The sequence below is a fragment of the Bos grunniens genome, chromosome 2 (assembly GCF_055505025.1).
Source record: "Bos grunniens cultivar Pamir isolate PY7600 chromosome 2, Bosgru_T2T1.0, whole genome shotgun sequence".
NCBI lineage: Eukaryota > Metazoa > Chordata > Mammalia > Artiodactyla > Bovidae > Bos > Bos grunniens.
The window spans coordinates 5,747,244-5,770,359 of NC_141166.1; the positions used below are offsets into that span (position 1 = coordinate 5,747,244).

Here is a 23,116-nt window from a genome sequence, read left to right on the forward strand (position 1 = left end):
AAATGGCCCAAGAATAAGGAAGAAACTCATGCACCATCCGTTATCATGATACACGGTAGCCATGAGACATTCCATTTCTAGACTATCAGAGCAAGGCGGGGCCAGAGACCATGTCTTGCCCAAACTTGTCATTTCACGAATAAGGAAATAAGATGTTGGTGTTAACAGTGTATCCTGCCAAGAAGGGATTAGTGTGTGTGTACTTTAATTATAGGCGGGTCATAGCACACAGTGGGTTCAAAACAAGTGTTCACTGAGAGCTTCCCCAGGGGCTCAGTGGTAAAGAATCCTCCCACCAGCGCAGGAGTCAGGTTGGATCCCCGCTCTGGGAAGATCCCGCGTGCCATGGGGGCACTAAACCCGCATGGCACAACAATTGGCTGTGCTCTAGAGCCTGGGAACAGCAACTGATGAAGCCTGTGAGCCCGAGGGCCCCTGCTCTGCAACGTGAGAAACTACGCAGGGCAACTAGAACCTGCTCGCTACAACTAGAGCGGCCCCTGCTTGCATAACTAGAGGAGAGCCTGCGCAGCAACAAAGACCCAGGACAGCTGGAAATAAATAACGAAATAAATTTTACCAACAAAGAAAGACGCTTTCCTGAATTTGAATAAATCTTCAGATTTGCTGGAGGAGAAAGGAAGCTGGAATCAGCTCTCGGTTGAGCAGGGCTTCCCAGGTGGCACAGTGGTAAAGAATCTGCCTGCCGACCAAGAGCTGCAGGCTCAGTCCCCAGGTCTGGAAGAGCCTCTGGAGGAGGAAATGACAACTCACCCCCAGTGTTCTTGCCTGGAAAATTCTATGGACAGATGAGCCTTGTGCGTTACAGTCCATGAGGCCGCAAACAGTCAGACAAAACTGAGCGACTGAGCACACACTGGGGTGAGCTACTTCACAAGGTAAGGACGTGGTGGGAAGAGAGGGAGCTCTGTGACCGACTCTGACCCACCTTCCTCCCAGTGAATGGTTGCCTGGTCTATGAACAGCTTCTGAAGCTAGTTAAGTGCAGGAGCACCAACACCGGTGCTTTGCAGGAATCATTTTTCTCAAAGTCCTACTCTGGCTCATCTTTGACATGCCATGACCAGCCCAGCTGTGGGGACTGGAGAAGGGCCATGCACTCTGGGGACCTTCACATACTGTCCCCAGGGATGCCATGCCCACCCTCTGGGGCTGCGGTTGTAATGATGGTTCCTACAGGCCTTTTTAGGAAATCTGCTTTCTGCCACCTCCCTCCTGGGGGAGGTCAGGTGGCATTGGGACAAGCAGAGCACTGTGGTGCCAGCCATTGTTCTAAGTGTTCTTAAATGGATGTTTCTGGTATACTCTCCGGGCGCAGAGGTCCATGACGCTTTAAGCAGGAGGAACAAGGGGGTGGGCTGGTTGCATCTTCTCTCCTTGGAGAAATAAGGAAGTTGGATAATTTGTGGTTCATTTTAGGGAGAAATAAGGAAGTTAATCTTTCTGAGTAAGGCATTTTTGGTGACCTGAAACAAAAATTTGGATGGAGGGAATTGTGAGGCTGTAATTGGAATTTTCAGGGATCTCCATGGGCCCAGGAAACAAGGCAACCTTACCACAGCCAGGCCCCTCTGATGAGAGACATGGGAACTGGGAAGTTGGAGACTGAAGTTACCTGCCCAGTGCCTTAGGGTCCACGTCTCTCTTATCTCAGTTCCTCTCTGATCTCTCATCAACTGCTCCTTTCTCCCCTCGTTCAGTGGGCACACTCACCTCCTCAGATCCCATGGAAGTCCCAGGAGAACCCGAGCTTTCCTCTCTCATGGTCAACAGTTGCCCTCCCATTAGCGGTTCTGATTGATCATGGAGTCACGGGACAAGTCTAGGTATTGGCCAAATCTGAGCTGATCAGCTGTGTCCAGAGGGATATGTGAGTGTGAGTGTGTGCGTGTGTGTGTGTGTGAAAGCATGTGTTGGGATAGTGTATGTGGGTGTGCGTGTGTGTGTGTGAAGGGATGTGTTGGGCTAGTGTGTGTGTGTGTGTGTGTGTGTGTGAAGGGATGTGATTGTGTTAGTGTGTGTGTGAAGGGATGTTTTGTGATAGTGCGTGTGTATGTGTGTGAAGGGATATGGGTGTGTGTGTGTGTGAAGGGCTGTGTTGTGATTGTGTGTGTGTGTGTGAAGGGGTATGTTGAGATAGTGCATGTATGTGTGTGAAGGGATGTGTTGTGTTAGTGTGTATGTGAAGGAGTGTATTGGGGTAGTGCATGTGTGTGTGAAGGGCTGTGTTGTGATTGTGTGTGTGAAGGAATGTGTGTGATTGTTTGTAAAGGGCTGTATTGTGATAGTGTGTGTTTATGTGTATGTGAAGGGATGTGTGTGATTCTGTGTGTGTGTGAAGGGATGTGTTGTGATAGTGTGTGTGTGTATGTGTGTGTGTGTGAAGGGCTGTGTTGTGATTGTATGTGTGTGTGTGAAGGGATGTGTGTGATTGTTTGTGAAGGGCTGTGTTGTGATTGTGTGTGTGTGTGATTGTGAAGGGCTGTGTTGTGATTGTGTGTGTGTGTGTGAAGGGATATGTGTGATTGTGTGTGTGTGTGAAGGGCTGTGTTGTGATTGTGTGTGTGTGTGTGTGAAGGGCTGTGTTGTGATTATGTGTGTGTGTAAAGGGATGTGTGTGATTGTGTGTGTGTGAAGGGCTGTGTTGTGATAGTGTGTGATTCTGTGTGTGAGTGAAGGGCTGTGTTATGATAGTGTGTGTGTGTGAGTATGTGTGAAGGGCTGTGTGTGATTGTTTGTGAAGGGCTGTGTTGTGACTGTGTGTGTGTATGTATGAAGGGATGTGTGTGATTGTGAAAGGCTGTGTTGTGATTGTGTGTGTGTGTGATTGTGAAGGGCTGTGTTGTGATTGTGTGTGTGTGTGTGAAGGGATGTGTGTGATTGTGTGTGAAGGGCTGTGTTGTGATTGTGTGTGTGTGTGTGAAGGTATGTGTGTGATTCTGTGTGTGAGTGAAGGGCTGTGTTGTGTGTGTGTGTGTGTGTGAAGGGATGTGTGTGATTCTGTGTGAAGGGCTGTGTTGTGATTCTGTGTGTGTGTGTATGAAGGGATGTGTGTGATTGTGTGTGAAGGGCTGTGTTGTGATTGTGTGTATGTGTGTGTGAAGGTATGTGTGTGATTCTGTGTGTGAGTGAAGGGCTGTGTTGTGTGTGTGTGTGTGTGTGAAGGGCTGTGTTGTGATTGTGTGTGTGTGAGTGAAGGGATGTGTGTGATTGTGTGTGTGTGTGTGTGTGAAGGGATGTGTGTCATTGTGTGTGTGTGTGAAGGGCTGTGTGTGATTGTTTGTGAAGGGCTGTGTTGTGACTGTGTGTGTGTATGTATGAAGGGATGTGTGTGATTGTGAAAGGCTGTGTTGTGATTGTGTGTATGTGTGTGTGAAGGGCTGTGCTGTGAGTGTGTGTGTGTATGAAGGGCTGTGTGTGATTGTTTGTGAAGGGCTGTGTTGTGACTGTGTGTGTGTGTGTGTGAAGGGATGTGATTGTGTGTGTGTGTGTGAAGGGCTGTGTTGTGATTGTGTGTGTGTGTGCGTGAAGGGCTGTGTTGTGATTGTGTGTGTGTGTGTGTGCGTGAAGGGCTGTGTGTGATTGTGAAGGGATGTGTGTGATTGTGCATGTGTGTGTGTGTGAAGGGATATGTGTGATTGTGCGTGTGTGTGTTTGAAGGGCTGTGTTGTGACTGTGTGTGATTGTGTGTGTGTGAAGGGCTGTGTTGTGATTATGTGTGTGTGTGTGAGTGAAGGGCTGTGTGTGATTGTGTGTGTGTGAAGGGCTGTGTTGTGATAGTGTGTGTGTGTGTGTGTGTGTGTGAAGGGATATGTGTGATTGTGCATGTGTGTGTGTGTGAAGGGGTGTGTGTGTGTGTGTGTGTGTGAAGGGCTGTGTGTGATTGTGTGTGTGTGTGTGTGTGTGTGAAGGGATGTGATTGTGTGTGAAGGGCCATGCCGTCACAGCTCCCTGGGGTGACAGGTGCCAGGGCGGGGCTTCACCTGGGATGGCGGCGCTGCAGGCAGGCCTTCTCAGTAAGCGCGTCTTCTCTCCGGGAGAGCAGTGATGAGAGGCTGTCCTCTCAGTCTGAGAACCAAAGGGTGAAGGTGGTTTGCAACAGAAGAAAGTGGAATGGCAGCCTTTCATCGGCTGCATGTCCAGACGCCCTCACAAGCCAGTCCTCAGTTCCTTATGCGCTGCCGTGCTGGCCCTGCGTGACCAAGCATCCACAGCTGATCGGACCAGGAGTGGACATGTGCCCAGGGGACCGATCCCGTTCTTTCCTGGGCACTGGCACTGCCACACCCCAATGGGGTTGCTAGAAGCCCTAGGGGATGGGGTCAGGTCCTGCTGCAAAGACTGGCAAGAATAGAGAGTGGGCTTACAGGGAGAGGAGAGTGAAGTGAGTACAGGGAGAAGAAACGAAGTCTAAAAATGGTCTGAAAGCCTAAAACCGGTGACTGATCAAATCCCTGCTTTCAGCCAGCCACTTTGGAAAACAGTATGGAGGTGTCTCAAAAAACTCAAAATAGAACGATTAGGTTGGTGAAAAAGTAATTGCGGTTTCGGACTGTGGATGTTAAATCATTGTAACTAGGCTCGAACACATCTTCGTTAATCAAAGTAGGAACCTTTACAATTAACACATGTTTGTCAATGAGAAATAAGTTTGCTTATTCCTATAGCATAACAATCTGCGGTTCGGGACTTGAGGGGCTCTTGCACACCCTTTTCTGCCTCCTGCTGGTGGTGGAAGCATTTTCCCTGCAAAAAGTTGTCAAGATGCATGAAGCAGTGGTAGTTGGGTGGCAAGAAGTCAGGTGAATATGGTGGATGAAGCATAACTTCGTAGCCCAATTTGTTCAACTGTGGAAGCTCTGGTTGTGCTATGTACAGTCAGGCACTGTCGTGGAGAAGAATTGGGCCCGTTCTGTTGGCCAGCGCTGGCTGCAAGAGTTGCCATTTTCGGGGCATCTCATTCATTTGCTGGACATACTTCTCAAATGTAATGGTTGTGCCAGGATTCAGAAAGCTGTAGTGGATCAGACGGGCAGCAGCCCATCAAACAGTGACCATGACCTTTCTTTGGCTTTGGGAAGTGCTTTGGAGCTTCTTCTCAGTCCAACCACTGAGCTGGTCATTGCCGGTTGTCATATAAAATGCACTGTTCATTGCGTGTCACAATCCGATCCAGAAATGGTTTGTTTTTGCTGCATAGAATAAAAGAAGACAACACTTCAAAATGATGATTTTTTTTGACTTGCAGTCAGCTCATGAGATACCCACTTATCAAGCTATTTCACTTTTCCAGTTTGCTTCAAATGCTGACTGACTGTAGAATGGTCGATGTTGAGTTCTTTGGCAACTTCTCGTGTAGTTGTAAGAGCATCAGCTTTGATGATCTTCTCAACTGGTCGTTGTCAACTTCTGATGGCTGGTCATTTCGCTTCTCATCTTCAAGGCTCTCATCTCCTTCGGACAACTTCTTGAGCCACCACTGCACCGTACGTTCCTTAGCAGTTCCTGGGCCATATGTGTTGTTGATGTTACAATTTATCTTTGCTGCTTTACAGCCCATTTTGAATTCGAATAAGAAAATTGCTCAAATTTGCTTTTTGTCTAACATTATTTCCCTAGCCTAAAATAAACATAAAATGCACAGCAAGTATTAAGTCCTTAGCAAAAGACATAAAGTAAGAAACACACATTAAAATGATGTAGAACATAACCACATTTATTTCAGAACATATTCCTATATAAAATAGCAAATTTCAACAATGCAAAACCACAATTATTTTTGCACCAACCTAATGCTTTATGGCTCAGAAGTAGAAGTAATGGCAGATTTTATTTTCTTGGGCTCCAAAATCACTACAGATGGTGACTACACCCATGAGATAAAAGACGCTTGCTCCTTGGAAGGAAAGCTGTGACAAACCTAGACAGCATATTAAAAAGGAGAGACATCACTTTGCAGGCAAAGGTCCATATAGTCAAAGCTCTGGTTTTTCCAGTAGTCATGTACGGGTGTGGGAGGTGGACCATCAAAAGACTGAGCACCAAAGAATTGATGCTTTCAAATTGTGGTGCTGGAGATTCTTGAGAATCCTTTGGACTCCAAGGAAATCAAACCAGCCAATCCTAAAGGAAATCAACCCTAAATAATCATTGGAAGGACTGATGCTGAAGCTGAAGCTCCAGTACTTTGGCCACCTGATAGGAAGAGCCAACTTATTAGGAAAGACCAGGATGCCAGGAAAGATTAAAGGCCACAGCAGAAGGGAGTGGCAGAGGATGGATGGTTAGATAGCATCACTGACTCAATGGACACGAACCTGAGCAAGCTCTGGAAGATGGAGGACAGAGGAGCTTGGTGTTCTATAGTCTATGAGGTCGTTAAGAGTCAAACACAACTTAGCGACCAAACAGCAACTACAACATGACTCAGAAATTCCACTCCTCGATATATATCTGGAAAAAATAAAAAGAAAGAAAGAAAAGAAAACACTAATTCAAAAAGATAATGTTCCAGTGGCTCAGAAGTAAAGAATCTGCTCGCAGTGCAGGAGACACAAGAGATGAAGGTTTGATCCCCTTGTCAGGAAGGTCCCCTGAAGAAGGGAGTGGAAACCCACCCCAGTATTCTTGCATGGTGAATTGCACAGATAGAAGAGCCTGGTGGGCTATACTCCATGGGGTCACAAAGAGTAGGATACGACTGAAGCAACTTAGCATGCATGTACACAGAAGAAGGGAAATTAAAATGGAGATAGTCCAGTTCAGACTTCAGAAACAGGAGAGTAGACCTTTGACCTTGCTTCTGAACTGTCTGGACACTGCCCAGACTCCATCCCTGCCTGCAAACACAGCTAGTCATGCAGCACTTTAGATAAGAAAGGGAGTGGGTCTCCAAATTCTTGAGCCCCTGGAGGCCTGGCCAATCACCCCAGGGTTTAAGGAAATCCTATGACTCACAGATGATACCACTTTAATGGCAGAAATTGAAGAAGAACTAAACAGCCTCTTGATGAGGGTGAAAGAGGAGAGTGAAAAAGCTGGCTTAACAAGGTGAAAAGGCAGTCTTCAGAATGGGGGGAAACAATAGCAAACAAAGCAACTGACAAAGAACTAATCTCTAAAACATACAAGCAACTCACACAGCTCAATACCAGAAAAACGAACAACCCAATCAAAAAGTGGGCCAAAGAACTAAACAGACATTTCTCTAAAGGAGACATACAGATGGCTAACAAACACATGAAAAGATGCTCAACATCACTCATTATTAGAGAAATGTAAATCAAAACCACAATACGGTATCATCTCACACCAGTCAGAACGGCTGCCATCAAAAAGTCTACAAACAAAAAATGCTAGAGAGGGTGTGGAAAAAAGGGAACCCTCTTATGCTGTTGGTGGGAATGCAAACTGGTACAGCCACTATGGAGAACAGTGTGGAGATTCCTTAAAAAACTAGAAATAGAACTGCCATACGACTCAGCAATCACTGCTGGGCATACACACTGAGGAAACCAGAGCTGAAAGAGACACGTGTACCCCAGTGTTGACTGCAGCACTGTTTACAACAGCCAGGACGTGGAAGCAAACCAGGTGTGCATCGATGGATAAGGAAGTGGTGGTACACATAACAATGGAACAGCACTCAGCTGAAAAAGAGCGCATTTGAGGCAGTTCAAATGAGGTGATGAAATTGGAGCCTCTTGTGAAGGAAGCCTCCAGAGTGAAGCAAGTCAGAAAGAGAAACACCAATACAGTATGTTAATGCATGTATATAGAATCTAGAAAGACGGTAACAACAATCCTATATGCAAGACAGCAAAAGAGACAGAGCCGAAGAACAGACTTGTGGACTATGTGGGAGAAGGTGAGGGTGGGATGATACGAGAGAAGAGCATTGAGACATGTATTTTTTCAGTGTACATGACATGTACAAGTTGCCGTATGTAAAATAGATGATCAGTGCAAGTTTGACGCGTGAAGCAGGGCACTCGAAGTCGGTGCTCTGGGACAACCCAGAGGGATGGGGTGGGGAGAGAGGTGGGAGGGGGTTCAGGATGGGGGACACATGTGTACCTGTGGCTGATTTGCATCTATGTGGTGGCAAAAACCACCACAATATTGTGAAGTAATTACCTTCCAATTAAAATAAACTAATTAATTTTAAATAAGGGAAAGCTGCCTTAAAAATCAACATTCAAAAAACAAAGATCATGACATCCAGTCCCACCACTTCATGGCAAATAAATGGGAAAAAAGCAGAAACAGGGTTGGATTTCATTTTCTTGGGCTCCAAAATCACTGCAAACGGTGACTGCAGCCATAAAATTAAAAGTTGCTTGCTCCTTGAAAGAAAAGCTATGACAAACCTAGACAGTGTATTAAAAAGCAGAGACATTATTTTGCTGATAAAGGTCCATATAGTCAAAGTTATGATTTTTCCAGTAGTCATGTATGGATGTGAGAGTTGGACCATAAAGAAAGCTGAGCGCCAAAGAATTGATGCTTTCGAACTGCGCCACTGGAGAAGACTCTTGAGAGTCCCTTGGACTGCAAGGAGATCCGACCAGTCCATCCTAAAGGAAATCAGTCCTGAATATTCACTGGAATGACTGGTGCTGAAGCTCCAATACTTTGGCCACCTGAAGGGAAGAGTTGACTAATTGAAAAAGACCCTGATGCTGGGAAAGATTAAGGGCAGGAGGAGAAGGGGGCGACCGAAGATGACGTGGTTGGATGGCATCACTGACTCAGTGGACATGGAGACAGTGAAGGCCAGGGAAGCCTGGTGTGCTGCAGTTCAAAGAGCCTCAAAGAATCCGACACAACTTAGCGACTGAACAACAACAACAAATCTCACAAGATGAAACAAACAGCCTTGTAAAAGTGTTGAAGAAAAACCAGAGCTGCATTTTTGCACAAACTGATGATGATATCAGTTTGCAGTCTGGGGTCTTAAGTGGGAACCCCCAAAACTGCAATTTGAAGTCTCACCTGTGGAGTGAATGGACTGCCTGGGACCTTCCCGACGGGGACTCCACATGGCTGCGACTCGGGACTTCCCATCACTCTGTTTAGTTCTGGATGTTGGTCGACCCAATTTGGTGATGTATGTGCTGTTCCTCTTCTCTATTGTTTCTATTTCCATTTTCTTTTAATGACTGCATATTGAAATTAAGTTAAACAATCCTTTATTAAATATTAAAGTTGTCTATCTGTGTCTAACAAGTGGTTTCTTTTGTATACAAATCCTTCGAACCCGAAATGAAAGTGAAACTTTCAGCAAAACAGATACCAGCACCTAATGTTTATAGCAGCATTGTTTACAACAGAGCAACCTAAGTGTCCATCAGCAGATGACTGGATAAAGATGTGGTGTGTATATACAATGGAATACCACTCGACCATAAAAAAATAATGATATTTTACCATTGCAACAACATGGACGGACTTGGAGGGTCTTAAGCTTAGTGAAACAAGTCAGACAGAGAAAGAAAAATACTGTTTAATATCCCTTATATGTAGAATCTAAAAAATAAAACAAATTAGTGAATATAACAAAAGAGAAACTGACTCACCGATATAGAGAAGAAACTAGTGGTTCCCAGAGGGGAGAGGGAAGCAGGAAGGAGCAAGAAAGGGGGAGTGAATTAAAAGGTGCGAACAACTATATATAAAGCACAAAGATATACTGTGCAGCACAAGGACTACAACCAATATTTGACACTAACTATAAACGTAGTAAAACCCTTAACAATTGTGACTCGCTTTATTATACATCTGAGACTTTTATTGTGTAGCAGCTCTATTTCAGTAGGAATACAAAGGCTTTTAAACATCTTCCCTGAGGGGGGGGAAAAAATCTCTGCTTCCAGTCGCTTCTGGAACACCGACTGCCTTCCTGCCCTTGGCTGTCATGGACAATCTTCCCTTTAATAAATGCCTCTTTTCTGTTCATCCAGCAGGAGTGGTTTTCTATTACCGGCAAGTAGAACACTCATTAATACATGTACAATAAAATAATAATTATACTTATTGAATGTTTATTGTGTGCCACTCACCCCAGGGGTTTATATGGATTTTAAACCCCTCAACAGCTCTGTGGGGGGTGTGCATTATTATTCCCATTTCACAGTCAAAGAAACTGAGGCACAGATAGGTTCACTTGCTCAAGGTTGAACACAGCTAGTGGAGCAAGATTTTTTTTTTAATCAGTTGATATTTATTTTTACATTATTTTGAGAATCTATACCTGGGAACACTTAAAAAATTTCTTATTGGCATACAGTTGATTTACAATGCTGCGTTAGTTTCAATACAGCAAGGTGAGTCAGGCGTACACATATCCACTCTTTTTCCTTTAGATTATTTCCCCACATAGGCCATTATAATGTATTAAGTAGAGCTCCCTATTCTACACAGTAGGTCATTATTAGCTATCTATTTTATATATTGGGTTAGCCAGAAGGTTCGTTTGGATTTCTCCATAACATCTAATGGAAAACCCAAATGCACGTTTTGGCCAAGCCGATATAAAGTACTGTGTATATGTCAATCCCAATCTCCCAATTTATCCCTTCCTCCACCTTACCTCCTGGTAATCATAAGTCTGTTTTATTTTTTTTTAATTAACTAATTTATTTTAATTGGAGGTTAATTACTTTAATATTGTAGTGGGTTTTGCCATACATTGACATGAATCGGCCTGGAGCAAGATTTCGTTTTGGCGGCTGTTGGTCTCCATCGCTTCGTGGGTTTTCTCTAGCTGCAGTGAGTGTGGGCTGCTCTCTTGCGGTGTGCAGGCCTCTCACCGCGGTGGCTCCTCTGGGTGTGCAGCAGGGGCTCTGGGACACGGGCTTCAGTAGTTGTGGCTCCCAGGCTTTAGAGCACAGGCTCAACAGTTGTGAGGCAGGGTTTTTGTTGCTCCCAGATCAGGGATCAAGCCCGTGTCTCCTGCCTTGGCAGATGGTCTTTACCACGGAGCCACCAGGTAAGCCCGTGGAGCGGGCTTCAGAGTCTGGGCCGCTGTCCATTATGACAGTTTTCAGTTGAGACCTCTGGGAGCTGGGGGCTTATCTGGGGGCCTTCTGAGCACACCCCTCCCAATCGTATGCTCACTCCAGCCCTGCATCCACACAGAAAACTCAAGCAGGAGGAGCTGGCATCTGAGGTGGAGGGATTGCACTCTGACACCTTGCCCTGTCCACCCCCACCCCCAGAAGTAGAAGGAAAGTCCGGACTCCCCGGGTTTCCATGACACTGCACTTCGGGGCGGGTAAACATTAAACCCACTGGTCTTCCTTCCTCCGAGTGCTCAGAGACCTCTGCAACCTCGGAAGAGGCTGGAAAGGGGACGAGACTGTTGGGAAGGTGCAGCATGTGGTCACTCCCCTTCCAGAATCACTTTTGGGACACTTCCTTCATGACCAGCCGCGCATCCTGTCTCCACTCGGAGGCTGTGAGCCACCACGGCTAGGGGCCTGGGCTGGGAACTGCACACTGGCCACCTGCTCCTGACTTGACCGCCAAGCCGCTGATTTTCTGTCTGTAAAATGGGGCTCATAATAACCCCACCCAGAGGAGAAGATAGGATAATACATTCAGAGGGCTGCAAACCCTGGATGGGATTGTAAAAATGTGTATGTATTAAGCCAGAGAAACAGAGTCTTTGGGTTTTTCTCCGTAAGGGAGAGAAGCCACGTCCTGAATACATCACTGAAATTGAAGTCGCTCAGTCGTGTTCAACCCTGTGCGACCCCATGGACTGTAGCCCACCAGGCTCCTCCGTCCATGGGATTCTCCAGGCAAGAATACTGGAGTGGTTGCCATTTCCTTCCCCAGGGGATCTTCCCGACCCAGGGATCGAACCCAGGTCTCCCGCATTGGAGGCGGATGCTTTGAGACACTGGGGAAAATCTTACCTGAAGGTAGGCTGTTTCATACATCTCCTGTGATCCCCTTCTTTGAGTTTTTGTTTTATTTTGTCTTGCTTTAAAAAAAAATGGTTTATTGATTCTATTTATTTTTGGCTGCACGGGGTCTTTGTTGCTGCCCACGGGCTTTCTCCAGCGTAGAGAGTGGAGGCTGCTCTTCCTGTGGCTCACGGCTTTCTCACTGCAGCGGCTTCTCTTACTGTGGAGTACGGGTTTGGCTGCTCTGTGGAAGGTGGGATCTTCCCAGACCAGGGATCGAACCATGACTCCTGCCTTGGCAGGTGGATTCTTAACCACTGGACCACCAAGGAAGTCCTGTTTTGCTTTTAAGTTGGGGAAAATAGTTTCCTGGTGGCCGAGTGGTTAGGATTCTGGGCTTTCACTGCCAGGGCCCAGTATATTTCTTATTTGGTACAAATTTGGCCCAGGTTCGACCCCTGGTCAGGGAGCTGAGACCCCCACATGCCTCAACTAAAGATCCTGTGTGCCAACACTAACATCTGGAGAAGTCAACCAAAACAAATAATTTTTTAAAAAATAAGTAAATTGTGAAAGAGAAATACCAAAGTGTTAAATGGATTCGCTCTGTGTGATAAAACTACAGGGTATTTTAATTTACTTTTTCTTTTTTGGATTCAGAGTTTCTACTGTGAACCGAGATGATTTATATCTTTAAAAACATACCTTACTGTATCCATATAAAATATTTTTATTATTATTTATTCCAAAGTGCCAAGTATAGAGCCCATAAATGCAAGTGTGTGAGTACTCGCCTAAGTCCTAGAGCCACGTGGGGGAGACATTTGTGACTTACCTCCCCGTCACCCACCCCCTCCTGGCCTTTCCGAGCAGGGTGGGTAGGCTGGGACCTTATCCTGTCTCTACGGGTGGGCCTGGATTAGCTTAAAACTGTGGAAAATTCTGAAAGAGATGGGAATACCAGACCACCTGACCTGCCTCTTGAGAAATTTGTATGCAGGTCAGGAAGCAACAGTTAGAACTGGACATGGAACAACAGACTGGTTCCAAATAGGAAAAGGAGTTCGTCAAGGCTGTATATTGTCACCCTGCTTATTTAACTTCTATGCAGAGTACATCATGAGAAACGCTGGGCTGGAAGAAACACAAGCTGGAATCAAGATTGCCGGGAGAAATATCAATCATCTTAGATATGCAGATGACACCATCCTTATGGCAGAAAGTGAAGAGGAACTAAAAAGCCTCTTGATGAAAGTGAAAGAGGAGAGTGAAAAAGTTGGCTTAAAGCTCAACATTCAGAAAACTAAAATCATGGTATCCGGTCCCACCACTTCATGGGAAATAGATGGGGAACCAGTGGAAACAGTGTCAGACTATTTTCCTGGGCTCCAAAATCACTACAGATGGTGACTGCAGCCATGAAATTAAAAGACGCTTACTCCTTGGAAGAAAAGTTATGACCAACCTAGATAGCATATTCAAAAGCAGAGACATTACTTTGCCAACAAAGGTTCGTCTAGTCAAGGCTATGGTTTTTCCAGTGATCATGTATGGATGTGAGAGTTGGACTGTGAAGAAAGCTGAGTGCCGAAGAATTGATGCTTTTGAACTGTGGTGTTGGAGAAGACTCTTGAGAGTCCCTTGGACTGCAAGGAGATCCAACCAGTCCATTCTGAAGGAGATCAGCCCTGGGATTTCTTTGGAAGGAATGATGCTAAAGCTGAAACTCCAGTACTTTGGCCACCTGATGTGAAGAGTTGACTCATTGGAAAAGACTCTGATGCTGGGAAGGACTGGGGGCAAGAGGAGAAGGGGACGACAGAGGATGAGATGGCTGGATGGCATCACTGACCCGATGGACGTGAGTCTGAGTGAATTCCGGGAGTTGGTGATGGACAGGGAGGCCTGGCGTGCTGCGATTCACGGGGTCGCAAAGAGTCGGACATGACTGAGTGACTGATCTGATCTGATCTGGGGTGGTTGGTTTAGGGAGCTCATGAAGGAGGCTTGCCTTTTCATACTATACAAGGGGCTCTCCATGCAAAAATACTGCAGTGTGTTGCCATTTCCTTCTCCAGTAGACCTCATCTTGTCAGAACTCTTCCCCGTGACCTGTCCATCTTGGGTGGCCCAGCACCGTGTGGCTCATCACTGCACTGAGTTACGAAAGTCCCTTTGCCACGACAAGGAGAAGCGGGTGGCAGAGGATGAGATGGTTAGATTCATCACCAGCTCAAGGGACATGAAATCGGGCAAACCCTGGGAGATAGTGGAGGACAGAGGAGCCTGGTGAGCTCTGTCCATGGGGTTGCAAAAGAGTCAGACACAATTTAGGGACTGAACAACAGTGGAGGTTTGGTCCATGAGATAATTCCAAGACTTGTGTGTGTTTGGGGAAACAGATTTCCATGTTTTTGATGATACATTGCAGGTGATCATCTGGGAACCTTCCCCTGGATGCAAACGGGGCCAAAAGGAGCTCAGAAATGAAAAGAGAGAGAAATCAGGTCCTAGGACATCACCGAGCCACCAAGGATAAAAGCCTCTCCCATGTGTAGACTTGCCTGTTTCATGAGCCAATAAATTTCCTTTAGTTTCAAAACTGGTTTGAGGACTTCCCTGGCAGTCCAGTGGTTAAGAATCCGCCTGCCAGTGCAGAGGACAGGGGTTTGATCCCTGGTCCAGAAAGATTCCACGTGCCGCGGGGCAACTAAGCCAGTGTGCCACAACTACTGAAGCCCACATGCCCTCGAGTCTGTGCTCTTCAACAAAAGGAGCCACTACAAGGAGAAGTTGTATCTCAACTAGATACATCGCAACTATAGAGTATTGCAACCATGCATCGCAACTCGAGAGTAGCCCCTGCTAGACACAACTAGAAGAGAAGCCTGCGAGCAGTCAAAAATAAGTAATAAATAAATTAAAAAAATTTTTTTAAAGTTCGACAAATTAGATTTTGTTATTTGTGTGTGTGTGTGTGTGCTAAGTTGCTACAGTCGTGTCTGACTCTGTGCAACCCTATGAACTGTAGCCCGACAGGCTTCTCTGTCCATGGGATTCTCCAGGCAAGAATACTAGAGTGGGTTGCCCTGCCCTCCTCCAGGGGAACCTTCCTGACCCAGGGATTGAACCCATGTCTCTTATGTCTCCTGCACTGACAGGCAGGTTCTTTACCACTAGCACCACTTGGGAAGCCCAGATATTTTTATTTACAACTTAACTGATGAGCAAACGGGGACCTGAGGTAGGATGCTGCAAATCACAGATACTCCAGTGCAGAACTTGCGGGGCAGAGGAGGGCAATACAGCACAGGTGGAACAGGGATTTTTGGCTGGGAAGTTGGTTATTCTGAAATAGCTGGTGGTGAAGGAGTCAGTGTGGTCGGAGTCTGCTGAATCTTGGAATTCAAACCAGGGGCCTCCAAGGCTGCTCTTTTATGAAACTCGTGGGAAAATCTCAGGATTTTGGAGGCTGCTCATTTCTTGCAGTCATTAATAAATTCCTACAAGAAAGAGACGTGCGTGACTCCTTTGAAATTGGACAGGTTGAAAGGAGAGAAAGAAAAACTAGGCAATTTAGACCTGAGGCCTGTGGTCCAAGTTGACAGTAAGCCCAGGATTCCAGCCAAAAAGTGGAATTCTCCACGCTCAGCTATATTTAGTGTAAGCACAGGCCAGCAGGCGGGGGACTTAGCAGGAGATAAAACTGAAGACTCCTCAGGTCCCTCCTAAGCACATTCCATGAAGCAATCTTTGAGATGATTTTGGGGGGGACTATGCCACATGACTTGCAGAGTCTTAGTTCCCCGACCTGACATTGAACCCAGGCCCTGGTTGAAAGCACCAAGTCCTAACCACTGGTCCACCAGGGAATGTATGGATGTGAGAGTTGGACTATAATGAAAGCTGAGCGCCGAAGAATTAATGCTTTTGAATTGTGGTGTTAGATAAGACTCTTGCGAGTCCTTTGGACTGCAAGGAGATCCAACCAGTCCATCCTAAAGGAAATCAGTCCTGAATATTCATTACAAGGACTGATGCTGAAGCTGAAGCTCCAACACTTTGGCTACCTGATGCGAGGAGCCAACTCATTAGAAAAGACCCTGATGCGGGGAAAGATTGAAGGCAGGAGGAGACGGGGACGACAGAGGATGAGATGGATGGATGGCATCACCGACTCAATGGACATGAGTTTGAGCAAGCTCCGGGAGATGGTGAAGGACAGGAAAGCCTGGTGTGCTGCAGTCCATGGAGCGCCAAAGAGTCAGACATGACTGAGCAGCTGAACAACAACAAATGCATGGAGACTTTGCCACATTTTTGTGTTTACAAGTGTCCTGTGGCTGTTCGTCTCCTGACAACTGGCCTTGGGCTCAGTGCAGCCTCCTGTCCTCCCTTTAATGGATGGCTTCTTCCTTTTCATGTCATAGCCAGTTTAGAGAGATATTTCTAGTTTGCCTCATGTCCACAGTTTGCAGGGGCTTCCCTGATAGCACAGTTGGTAAAGAATCTGCCTGCAATGCAGGAAACCTGGGTTCGATTCTTGGGTTGGGAAGATCCCCTGGAGAAGGAAATGGCAACCCACTCCAGTATTCTTACCTGGAGAATTCCATAGATGGAGAAGCCTGGCAGACTACAGTCCACAGAGTTGCAAGAGTCGAACACGACTGAGTGACTAAACCACCACCTCCACCTGACTACTGGAAAAAATCATAGCTTCGACTAGATGGACCTTTGTTGGAAAAGTATTGTCTTTGCTTTTTTAATACACTGTCTAGGTTTGTCATGGGCTTCCCCCATAACTCAGTTGAATATGCCTGCAATCCAGGAGACCCGGGTTCGATTCCCAGGTCGGGACAATCCCCTGGAGAAGGAAATGTCAACCCACTCCAATATTCTTGCCTGGAGAATCCCATGGACAGAGGAGCTTGGCGGGCTACAGTCCATGGGGTTGCAAAGAGTCGGACACGACTTAGCGACTAAAGACAGAGAGAGAGGTTTGTCATAGTTTTTGTTCCAAGGAGCAAGTGTCTTTTAATTTCATGGCTGCAGTCACCATCTGCAGTGAGTTTGGAGCCCAAGAAAATAAAGTCTGTCACTGTTTCCATTGTTACCCATCTATTTGCCATGAAGTGATGGGACCAGATGCCATGCTCTTCATTTTTTGAATGTTGAGTTTTAAGTCAGCTTTTTCACTCTTCTCTTTCATCAAGAGGCTCTTTAGTTCCTCTTCACTTTCTGCCATAAGGTGGTGTCATCTGCATATCTGAGGTGATTGATATTTCTCCCGGCAATCTTGATTCCAGCTGAGCTTCATTCAGCTTGGCATTTCACATGATGTACTCTGCATATAAGTTAAACAAGCAGAGTGACAATATACAGCCTTGAGTACTCCTTTCCTAGTTTGGAACCAGTCCATTGTTCCATGTCCAGTTCTAACTGTTGCTTCTTGACCAGCATACAGGTATCAGAGGAGGCGGGTGAGACGATCTTGTATTCCTAAGTCTTGAAGAATTTTCCACAGTTTGTTGTGGTCTACATAGTCAAAGGCTTTAGCATAGTCAATGAAGCAGAAGTAGATGTTTTTCTGGAATTCTCTAGCTTTTTCTATGGTTCAACGGATGTTGGCAATTTGGTCTCCGGTTCCTCTGCCTTTTCTAAATCCATCTCGTACATCTGGAAGTTCTCGGTTCACATACTGCTGAAGCCTAGCTTGAAGTATTTTGAGCATGACTTTGCTAGCATATGAGATGAGTGCGATTGTGTGGTAGTCTGAACATTCTTTGGCATTGCCCTTCTTTAGGATTGGAATGAAAACTGATCTTTTCCAGTCCTGTGGCCACTGCTGAGTTTTCCAAATATCCTGGCATATTGAGTGTAGTACTTTAACAGCATCATCTTTTAGGATTTGAAATAGCTCAGCTGGAATTCCATCATCTCCACTGATTTTGTTTATAGTGATGTTTCCTAAGGCCCACTTGACTTTGCACTCCAGGATGTCTGGCTCTAGGTGAGTGATCACACCATCGTGGTTATCTGGGTCATTAAGATTTTTTTGGATAGTTCTGTGTATTCTAGCCACCTCTTCTTAATATCTTCTGCTTCTGTTAGGTCCATACCATTTCTGTACTTTATTGTGCCCATCTTTATGTGAAATGTTCCCTTGGTATTTTCAATTTTCTTGAAGAGATCCCTAGTCTTTTCCATTCTATTGTTTTACTCTATTTGTTTGCATTGTTCACTTAGGAAGGCTTTGTTACCTCTCCTTGCTATTCTTTGGAACGCTGCATTCAGATGGGTATATCTTTCCTTTTCTCCTTTGCCTTTAGCTTCTCTTCTTTTTTCAGCTATTTGTAAGGCCTCCTCAGACAGTCATTTTGCCTTTTTGCATTTCTTTTTCTTGGGGATGATTTTGTAGGCTTAGCAGGTGTCTGATCTATTTGCTATAAGAGCCATAAGCCTTTCAGAACATTGCTAAAGAAATCCCCAAGCTGCCAAATATCAGCTTGCCATCGTCCAAGCCCTAAAGTATTCTTGGGCCCTCAAGTTTGCATCTAACAGGAAGTGGGAGGCAAAAATGATACAGCCCCCGGGGGAGCATCTCCAAGGCCCATCTCAGATGTGTCCATTGAAGACAGGGAGAGGGATGGACGGCCAGGAGCATGGATGAATCTTCAGGAAGACTTTATCAGAGGGGATCCAAGTCCTGGTGGGGGGAGCGGGGGAGGAGATCTCTCCACCACCCTGGGTACAAGCTCTCTTCCTACTTATTTGGGATGCCTTCCTTCCTGTCTCCATTCTGGAAATGCCATGGGACTGCTATGGCTGGGCCTGCCTGAATCCGCTCTGATCTCTGGAATCCAGCCCCCAGCAGACAGCCTTGACCCTTCCTTTTGGCCTGCAGCCTTTTCCAGGGCTGAGAATAGGAAGCAACACTCTCTGTCTTGGAACTTGGAGCCTGCTCACAAGTCCCTTTAGAAATATAGGAGAAAATAGAGACATTGTTCCTCAGACAATGGGGTTTTCTCACAGGGCGGGCGCCCCAGGGTTTTGTGAGGAAGGCTTCCTTTAAGTACAGCGGGGGCTGGGGGACACTCTCTGGTCATTTCTTAGGGTACTGGGCACAGGGCTGACTGCCGGGGGGTGCGCGAGGGGGCTGGGACTGCAGATGAGCTGGAAGCTTGGATTAGCACTGCCTGGGAGACCCGGCCTGAGACAGAGAAGAGGAGGGCTGAGCCAGGATGAGGCTCAAGGTGGCATGGAGCAGGCGGCGGGCGGAACTGGGGAGGGGGCAAGTCTGGGACTAGGGCTGAAGCTAGAGCTGGTCCTGGGAAGGACTGTCGAGCACTGCTCAAAAGCTCAGGTAGGGGCTACCTTGGTGGCTCAGTGGTAAAGAATCTGCCTGCCTGCCAATACTGGAGATTCGGGATCGATCCTGAATGGGCAAGATCCCACACGCTGCAGAGCAACTAAGCCCACGAGCCACAGCTATCGAGCCGGGGCTCTGGAACTCAGGAACTGCAACGGGAGAAGCCAGCGCAGAGAAAAGACCACACACGGCAACTAAGACAAGGCCCCACTTGCCGCAACTAGAGAAAAGTTTGCTCAGCAACAAGAGCCCCAGCAAGCCAAGAATAAACACTTACATAAAATTATTGTTTTAAAAAATCAGCAATTGCAGCAGCAAATGATTAAAAAAAAACAAACAAAAAAAAAACCCAAAACAAAAAAGCTCAGGCCTTGCCTATATCTGAAATGGTAAAGAATCTGTCTGCCATGCAGGAGACCCGGGTTCGATCCCTGGGTAGGGAAGGTCCTCTGGAGAAGGGCGTGGCAATCCACTCTAGTGTTCTTGCCTGGAGAATTCTACGGACAGAGGAGCCTGGCGGGCTACCATCCACGGGGTCGCAAAGAGTCAGGCATGACTGAGCGACTAACACTGCTACTCCCCACAGGTAGCCTGATCCCCCTGGTGGGCTGGGTGGCCTCAGGAATGCTTTCTCTTGGCTTCCATCTTCTCTATCAAGTGGCCTTGGGCTCAGAGCATGCCCCTGCCCTCGGTTTAAGGGTTGGCTTCTTCCTTGACGTGTCTCAGCAGGGACAGAGCGTGTGTGCGTGCTAAGTCGCTTCAGTTGTCTCTGAGTCTTTGTGACCGTGTGGACTGTAGCCTGCCAGGCTCCTCTGTGCATGGGGATTCTCTGGGCAAGAATAGTGCAGTGGGTCGCCATGCTCTTCTTCAGGGGATCTTCCCGACCCAGGAATGGAACCTTCGTCTCTTATGTCTCCTGCATCGGCAGGCGGGGTTTTTTTTTTTTTTTTTTTTTTTAACCACTAGCACCACCTGGGAAGCCCAGCAGACAGAGAGAGATATTGCTAGTTGGCCTCTTGTCCACAGTCCGCTTCCCAGCAGACGCATCCCAGAGAGGAGTCAGGTCTCCTTGTTAAAGAATGCTTGGGAATTCCCTCGTCTTCTCTCCCCTGAACACTCTTATGCCACAATCTGTCCCCTTCCCAGCACGCCTCCTCTCCCTAATATCTGCTCTAGTTCTTTATTCATTCCCTTATCATCTTCTAATTTACATATAACTTACTTAACTATAATGTTGATTATTATCTGTCTTCCTTAATTGGAATGTCAGTTCCATGAGGCCAGAAGTCTCTGTCTTGCTCACTTGTGTCGCCAGATCCTAGCATAGTGCCTGCACTGAGCAGGCGCCCAGTGAATATTCTTTAAAGAATAAGTTGTTAAGCCTCTCTAAGCCAAGAGCTTCCTCATTTGAAAAGCGAGGGTGACATTAATGACCCTGCCTCAGTCTTACAGAGAGAAGTCAACAAAATTTCACCTGTAAAGAGCTTTACACCAGGCTGCTGGACACTTCTGCAAATGACAGCTTGTATGTGCCTGTTTTCTCATCTGTAAGGTGGGAAAAAAGTCCCTACTCGGTAGGACTGTTGTGAGTATTAGCTGGGTTAATATGTACAAAGACTCATATTGGACCAGAGCCTCACACGAAGTCAGCACTCGGTGATGCTGGGCGGTACCAGCCTTGGTTTAATGATACTGCCTCAGTTTTCTATTTGTTTTTGACTGTGCTGGGTCTTCGTTGCTGTGAGTGGGCTTTCTCTAGTTGCGATGAGCGGGGGTTCCTCTCTATTGCGATGCAAGGACTTCTCATCTCCGTGACTCCTCTTGTCGTGGGGCACAGGCTCCAGGGTGTGCAGGCTTCGGTAGCTGCAGCCCGCGGGCTCTCGAGCACAGGCTCAGGAGTTGGTGCACAGGTTTAGCTGCTCTGAGGCACGTGGGATCTTCCTGGCTCAGGGACTGAACCTGTGTCCCCTGCACTGGCAGGTGGATTCTTAACCACTGAACCACCAGGCAAGCTCCTGCTTCAGTTTTCTTAGTTCCTTTCCTCTGTCCTCTCCTGTCTCCCAGAGTTTGCTCAAATTCATGTCCATTGAGTCAGTGATGCTATCTAACCATCTCATTCTCTACCATCCCCTTCTCCTTTTGCCTTCAATCTTTCCAGCATCGGGGTCTTTTCCAATGAGTCAACTATTTCCATTAGGTGGCCAAAGTATTGGAGCTTCAGTTTCAGCGTTAGCCCTTCCAATGAATATTCAGGGTTGATTTCCTTTAGGATGGACTGGTTTGATCTCACTGTCCTAGGGACTCTCCAGAGTCTTCTCCAGCATGACAATTCAAAAGCATCAATTCTTAGCCATTCAGCCAGTGGTACCTGGGGAAAAATCACTCAGACACAGGGGGCCCAATGCTGGCCATGTGGTGCAACTAGAAGTGTCCATCCCCCAACAGTTTTGGGGAGGTCAGAAGTCAAGGGCAGGCGTAGGAGCCCATAATCGGTGAAACAGGGTCCATCCAAGTTGCTGTTGCCTCAGCCCCCCAGCCTCTGTTCAGGCTAGGACGGGTGGGAATATGCCCCTGGCTCACTGACAGTGACATCATCTCAAGTGTCTTTGTATCTCTAACCCCTTCCTTGGAGTTTGTGAGCAATTACAGAACCCCTCCAACGTTGGAGACTCCGTTCTGGATGCCTTCACTCACCATTTCTCATGCAAAAGTGTTGTTTCCCAAACTTGATTCATTGACCACCTCCATGATTTTTGCCATAATAATCTAACTCATTGAATACATAAATAATATTTAATCAATGTTTTGATTCACTTTCTAAAAACAAACTTATGTCAGGAAGGATGCTTCATATCACTCCTATAAATAAAGAAGCAATATCAGTTGCTAAAAATACAAGAAAAAAGAAAAATACAAAGACCCTCTTGGTCTTTGGTGCTAGTCCCCAGTTCTGGTTCCAGTACACTGACAAGCTGTCTTCATGCTCTGTCTGGGCCTCTGTTTTCTCCTCTCTAAAATGGGGTTGTTGGGAGAAAATGCATGCAAGATGACTGGCCCAAGGTCGGCATGTCCTAGGTAAGATAGAGAATTCTGGGCCAGGACTTTCCTGGTGCCTCAGATGGTAAAGAATCCGCCTGCCAATGGGTTCGATCCCTGGGTCAAGAAGATCTGCTGGAGAAGAAATGGCAATTCACTCCAATATTCCTGCCTGGAAAATCCCATGGACAGAGAAGCCTGGTGTGCTGCAGACCATGGGGTCTCAGTGACTCCGACCCAACTTAGTGACTCAACAACTGGTTCTGCCGGTACTGACAGCTTCTCTGCTCAGGCCTCAGTCTCCTCCAGTCCTGCCCCGCCTCCCTTTATCTTTGAGAGCTTTTAGTTTCCTGTGCACTTTTCAACCACTGTCTCATATTAGTTTGCCTCTCAGAATATGACAGTGGAGATAGTGGAGGACAGAGGAGCCTGGTGTCCTGCAGTCCATGGAATCCCAAAGAGTCGGACACAACTTAGCACCTTAGCACCCGAACAGCAACAACAACAGCAAGTGATACGGGCAGCTGGGGGAGCTGACCTCTGCGGGTTAAGGGGCCGGCCAGGCCACAGGGCTCAAGTGATTTGCCCAAGGTCACCAGGGTGGAGTTTTGAACCTGGGCTGTCTGATTCCACCTGGTGGAAAGTGTGGGCTTCCTCCTCTAGTCACCGGGGAGGCAGGTCCTCACCTCTGGAGGGGATGCAGTCAGCAGGAACCCTGGCTGGCTCTAAGGACAAAGAGGGAATAGTCGTCGTCTAGGAGAGGGGGCTCCCCGCCCCA

General features: G+C 46.8%; 1 protein-coding gene across 1 annotated transcript in view; it reads left to right on the plus strand.

The window, feature by feature from the left end:
• Window positions 1-276: 276 nt before the first annotated feature.
• Window positions 277-23,116, plus strand: part of ALPL (alkaline phosphatase, biomineralization associated) — an 87,080-nt gene continuing 64,240 nt past the window's right edge. Inside the window, exon 1 of the mRNA XM_086327177.1 lies at window positions 277-899. The gene's annotated coding sequence lies outside the window, so the exon portion shown is untranslated. The remainder of the gene's footprint in view (window positions 900-23,116) is intronic.